Source organism: Benincasa hispida, chromosome 7 (genome assembly GCF_027475165.1).
Source record: "Benincasa hispida cultivar pf3 chromosome 7, pf3_genome.v1.1, whole genome shotgun sequence".
Taxonomy (NCBI): domain Eukaryota; kingdom Viridiplantae; phylum Streptophyta; class Magnoliopsida; order Cucurbitales; family Cucurbitaceae; genus Benincasa; species Benincasa hispida.
Window position 1 is genome coordinate 23,477,187 of NC_143484.1, and position 6,341 is coordinate 23,483,527.

Here is a 6,341-nt window from a genome sequence, read left to right on the forward strand (position 1 = left end):
CGGTCTGTTCAACAACCCATGTTGAACCCTCAGTAGTCTCACTAGAAGTCTCATGTAAAATAAGCTTACTTCGTGGTTGATGATCTCTGATGTGGTCTTCTTCCAAGAAAATAACATCACAAACACTTTGTTCTCACTCGAATCATAGAAGTATCCACCCCTCGTTTCCTTGGGGTAGCTTACAAAGAGAAAAACTTTCGAACGTGGTTCCAACTTCTTTGGGTTAGCCATAAGCACATAGGTCAGACATCCTCAAATCCTGAAGTGGCGTAAGCTACCTTTACCGCCTCTTCACAGCTCAAAAGGTGTTTTGAAAACACTTTTTGAGGGAACGTTGTTCAAGATATAACATGCAGTCCTCAATGCGAATCCGTAAAACAGGTTTGAAAGATGAGCATAACTCATCATAGACCGAACCATGTCCAATCGGGTTTTGTTTCTCCTTTTCTGATAAACCATTCCGCTGAGGTGTACCTGGGGCCAAGAGTTGGGACGTGACTCCATGTTCTATCATATAGTTCTAGAATTGGAAGTCCATATACTCTCCACCACGATTAAGTCGTAGTGTTTTTATCTCTTTACCTAACAAGTTTTCAACTTCAGCCTTCTACTCCTTGAACTTGTCAAGAGCTTCAGACTTACGTTGCATTAGGTAGAGATACCTGTACCTTGAATAATCATCTATGAAAGAGATGAAATATTCATACCCATCTCGAGCCCTAACACTCATTGGACCACAAAGGTCTGAATGTATAAGCTTCATTGTTTCCTTGGCTCTATAACCTTTTCCAGTAAAAGGTCGTTTGGTCATCTTGCCTTCAAGGCATGATTCACACATTGGCAAGATGTTTTCTTCTAAACTCTTTAGAAGTCCACATTTTACCAACTGGTCAATCTTATTGAGATTGATATGACCAAACCTTAGATGCCAAAGATGGACATTTTCCTTATGAGAAACATTTGGTCTTTTAGCTGTTGTCGCCGTAATGAACATTTCAGTATTAAACAAGGCTTTTATGACTAACGACCTTAGTACATATAAGTTATTTTCCATTGAACCAAAACCAATCTCCATACCATTCTTGAAAATAAACACTTTACTCTCAGAAAAGAAGATGGTATAACCTTGTTCAATGAAATGAGAAACCGAGATTAAGTTCCTCTTGATATGAGAAAATACAAAAAATTATCCAATAACAGATAACGTTTCTTGTCCAATAATAATTTCAGCCTACCTACAGCAACAGCTGAAACAACCTCACCAGTACTGAATTGAAGAGTCAACTCTCCCTGTGGAACCGTTTACCAAAAACTAAATCCTTGGTATGAAGAACTAATGTAATTAGTAGCACCCGAATCAAGTATCCAGGCAGAATCATCATTCTCTACCAAACACGTCTCCAAGACAAATAAATCACATTTACTATCTTTACTGTCTTTAGACTTTCTCCTCTTTTGGAGAGTAGTAGGATTGGTATCAGAACCTAAAATAAACTCCAAGTTCCATTTCAGAGAACACTTCTCGACGATGAACTTCATCAGAGTCAGCAACACTTGCTTTCTCTAACTTGAGGTTATCTTGGGAACTGACACTACTGTTTCTTTGTCATCCATCCCTTTGTGCTCAAAAAGTAAGAATTGGCATTCAAACAATTCTTACAACGAGTCCAGGATCTCACATACAATGATAATCTTTGTAACCCTTTTGGCAAAAGCATCAGGTATGCTAGCCAAAATGGGAAGTCGGGCCAATGAGTTAGCTTCATCCACATCTCATATGCATTATGAACACTTCACGGTGCATCAAGGGTCGGGACTTGAGGACACTCTTCAACCATGACAAACTTGAGGTCGTTTACCACGAAATATGTTTTAACGACTCTTTCCAATATATGAAATCGGTCAAACTAGAGGCAACTAATGAAAAATCATACATGTTGCTGAAAAAGAAACACATTGATGTACATTAGGTTTTAAGAAAATACTCGTTGAAAAAACAAACAACATCCAATATGGTTTAGTAAAACTGAAATGAACCCCGTGTGACATCTAGTTTCGCAATGATGTTTCAAAGGTTCAGGACAAAAGCCACCGAAAGATGATCAATTATCCCTCTCTGAATTGAGACATTCTCAACCAACCATTAATACCAGAACAACTCTTGTTCCTATAACGACTAGTCATCATTACTTTGGTCAAGAAATCATTAACTTGTTTAACAGTTTCCCGTAAGTGTGACCCATCATTTTAGGCCCTAGAGTTCCGCCCCAAGCAGCCAATCCAAAGGAAAAAAATCCGATTGGGGTAAAAACTAAAGTGACCCTATCTATTTCTATAGTTCACCTTGATATTGACCAATTGCACAAAACCCATCCGAAGGGGGATGCTCCCAGGGCACCACGAGGGAGTGCAAGAATGATCTCACAATGCGAACCAATGAAAGAGACCGCACAACGTGTTAACACATAACCTTCACCCAATTACTATAAATACTCTCTCCGTCCACCTTGATATTGACTCATACAAACACCATCCAAAGGGGGATACTACCAGGGCACCACGAGGCCAAGCATGAATCTCACGGCATGAACATTTAGGGAGAAACCTGAGCGGAATCATTGACACATCATATAATCTCTTCCTCCCAGTGAGTATTTTATAACCTAGGGTTCAGTTTACTTAGAAAAAATATGGCTACGTATTTTAACTAAGTGACTTTTTTGGTTTGCTCAAGAGTAACATTTAACTTGGAAAGTTGAACAACTTTTGATCATCATTCATTACACTCTTTAACGAAGTCTTTGATCAACTGTCGCATACTTGTAGAAAATCTATCTAATTCACCTTTCTAAGTAGGTTCCCAGGTAGGGGTGTTCTGTTTCCGTCAGCTTAAGTACCCCAGCCTAGACAGAACCCATCTTAGACAAAAGGTCCCTTATAGATAGATTTAATATAAATTTAATCTTTTATGCCAATCAATTTAATCCTCAGATTTAAAAGATTAAACTTAGGTATCTAATCTTATTAGAACCTTGAACTTAGGTCTATCTCAATCCAATTTTAAAACCCTTTTAAAACATGAATTTGCCTAAGTTTGCATGCAACTCTTTCTTATTGATTTTAGTTCTAATTTCCATTATAACGTTTATAATAGGAAACAACCAAAATCAACACAATGTGAAGCTACACATACAAGGCATTCATAACATTTACAAATTAGCCTAAGTGTCATGCTCCATGTATTGTTCATTCATTGCTACTTGTATATAACACTTATATAACTAAGCAACGAACAAAGCACACATGCTTCCATACACCCTTATACTATAATGCTTATAATATAAAGATTATGCATGAATATGCTTACTGCATGCATAAATTTAATTCTTATATTTCATGATGCATGCACATGCTTTCTTATAATTTCATCATGCCAAAAGCTATATTATAACACTTATAATATATGATGCATGAATAATGGCATAACCTAAGGTGGGCTTCAAATCTATATGTCATACACTATGGCATATAACAACATACATCTCATGTATATTAAATAAAAGTTGATGAACCGGGATAATTAGCCTCAAATTCTAAAAAAAAAAGCTAATTATTTCAAATAGCAATGTGTCTCTGGTTCAAAAATTCGAACCAGGTCTTGGACCATCCGGGCGAAAAAATGCGTCTCCTTGATCGTGTACCAAAACCGAGTGATCGCCTACACGATAGAGTAAACACTTTACTCAATCGTTTACTAATGCTTCCTGAGCTAAACGATTGTTTAGCAACGATCATGTACCTTTAACTATGCAATGAAGCATGAGGCACCCGACCGTGCACTGCATAACGTGCAACGCAAGCCTTAAGTGATCGACTAAACGATAATGATGAGGTGAAGCAAAATCGTCTAAACGATCGCTGAGCAAGCGCCAGTGAGCGTGTAGTTAGTGACTATGTGATAAAGCATGCTAACTACACGATCATTTACTGCATGCGCATTTTATTAAACAATGAGCATCAAATGCTCTATGCGATAGTCTACCTCCAGCATCCACGCGATCGAGCAACCAACGCTATGCGATAGAGTAAACGCTTTACCTCATCGTTTAGCATCAACTAAACGATCGTTTAGTAAATACTACACGATCGTTTAGCAAAATCTCAACGATCATTTACCTTAGGCTACATGATACGACCAACCTTGAATTATAGACTCGATTGCTTGTTAATTATGCCAAAAAACGTAGGGGCCCTTACAAATTAACACTTTGTAATTCCAAAGAAAGCTTTAAACAGAGGTAGTTCTCCCGTAAACATTCATCAACATCTATCCACAAACGCATTTAACACTTAAACGCAATGCAAAAACCTTAAAACCCACCACGGCTGTAAAAGAAGTTCAAAACAAAAGTGAAATTTGGAATCAGAACAACCTGGCTATGATACCAATTGAAGGAAATCAAGTACGAGAATTTCCATAAGCAGCAGAAGGATGGTTCCAAATTCCATTAGAAATTGAATATATACAATTATAGTACAAGAACGGAACCAAACAAGTCATGCACAACACTACATTACAACATGCTATAAGAATATCAAAGGATAGAGTATGTATACCTTTAAAGAAACATTCTTCACGAATCCCTCGAACAATCTCCAAGCGCCCAAGTACTGCAATGCTCGAATGCAACGACCAGGACACCATGATCACCAGCACAAACATAACGAACACAACCACCACGAACCAATCGAGTCACACTCGATTCACAAAGTGAGTGAGGACACCACCACAATGGTTACCTTGGTATTCTCGGTATGATAATCCAGAAGTTGTGGGCTCTGTATGAACTTGACTTGAGGAAGATACTAGAGGACAACGATCGTGTAGACGATCGAGCAAGTAAGAGATATGAAACTGTCTATCGTATAGACAATGTGCCCGATCGTGTAGTAAATGGCAGCCCATCGTATAGATAAAGCCACGCGATCGTCTAGCAACAATCAGCTAATAGACTATCGCATAGTCAAACTCCACGATCGTTGAGTCTTTCTATAGCTATCGCTTAGTGAAATACTTTCACTTGATAGCTTAATCCGTGAGTTGTTTCCGAAAGTAGCAACTTCTCAATTTTAAGAAAGCCTTTTTCCTTTTATCTCACGGTTACGATAAAACCACTAATAACCTCCCACTCAATCAGTTTAGCTACGATCAGCTGATGAACTATCGTATAGTCAAAGGTGCATGATCGTTTAGTCTATGCACAGCTATCACTTAGTGAAACTCTTTCACTTCATAGCTTAATCTGTGAGTTCTTTTCGAAACAAGTAACTTCTAATTTTAGGAAAACATCTTTCCTTATATCTCACGATTACCATAAAACAACCAATAACCTCCCACTCAATTGTTATTAGAGAAAAAGAATTTAATTATCATATAATTAATATATTATAAATAAATATGATAACCAACTTACCATATTATATTTATAACCTATAGTTTTAATATTTCATCTCATGAAACATACAAACCATAGTTCTTTTTCTATTTTATGGTACTTAATGTAAATCATATTTATATTAATCCTCCACTTAATGTATCTCATACATTACACCAATTATATCATATATAATTGAATTTCTTCATGTTAATTTGAACACATCAAACTAACCCCAAGAACTGAATCTCAATTTGAATCCATTGAGTTACCAAGGGGACCTTATGGATCTGTAGCTTGAAGCTTCAGCGGTACGTTAATAACTGACTAAACATTTTAGTCACGGGATCCACCATCCATTAACTACCGGACACTCCACTAAAGATCGACAGCTGCACTCTCATCAGTACATATATATTTCTGTGTCCATATCAACCAGTCAACAGAGTGATAACCCTTCATAGCTCGCTCGTAAATATAGCTGGGCCAATATACCGTTTTGCCACTTTAGTTACATCTAACTCCTTAAGTACCACTTATTCCTCTAAAGAACAATAAGTTATAGTCCTACTATGAGTGAGTCCTCTCTTCCAAAGAGAGGATGTGGTCACTATGTTTAAGACCCAGAATCAGCCCTTAAGGGAGCAATCTTTCTACTTACCCCTACTTCAAGGAAGGAGTGAATTCCATCTTGTGTAATTGAGTTCCCAGCTCCCCAATCAGACAAATCCCCAAAATGGTAGGCTTGTTGAGTTGGCAATCTGGCCACTCTCACGCATACTAATCAAAGGACCACCCTCAAAGGCAGAAGTTCCCAAAATACTCAGGATTAAGGTCATGTCACCTATGATCGTTTAACTGAGATGTAAGTCTCAATTATCAACGGTGTTATATAAAGAGACGAAT